Below are 549 nucleotides of genomic sequence, written 5' to 3'. Positions count from 1 at the left end.
GCAACCAAGAGATCTGATAATTAGCCTTTTATTCTGTTATATACCATTTGCATCCTATGCATATTCAGACGCAGGAATTCAGAAAAGGGAATGACTATCCGGTTGGGTCCAAGACATGCGTAGTGAGGGTAGATATGGAGACCTTTCATTATCAAAGAAGTAAGGGGAATATTTGCTGTTAGTGACGACAGCTCAAGCGTCAGCGTTGATTAGGATTTTAATGATTGCTCTATGAGGATAGTTTTTTCTTTTCTTTTTTGAGACGAAATAGATGATGAATGGAAATTTGTGCATATCGGGATACCCTACTTTTGCGTAAGATAAAGATAGGTGATATGAAATTCGAAACGGTATTTAAGTCTCCCTCGGTCCTTGAACTAAAAAAAAAATCCAAACGTTAGCAAGAAAGCCGCGTTTGAATTATTAGGATCGTAAGCTGACAGGCTGAAATGGAGAGTTCTATATATCATACTGACACCGTGTGCAAATTGCTTTACTTCAGTGATTTTTTAAGCCAGTGCGTGGCATGCCAAACGCGCCGTGCATTCC

This window comes from Penaeus monodon, chromosome 21 (assembly GCF_015228065.2).
Source record: "Penaeus monodon isolate SGIC_2016 chromosome 21, NSTDA_Pmon_1, whole genome shotgun sequence".
Lineage (NCBI taxonomy): Eukaryota > Metazoa > Arthropoda > Malacostraca > Decapoda > Penaeidae > Penaeus > Penaeus monodon.
This window is presented reverse-complemented; position numbering follows the sequence as displayed.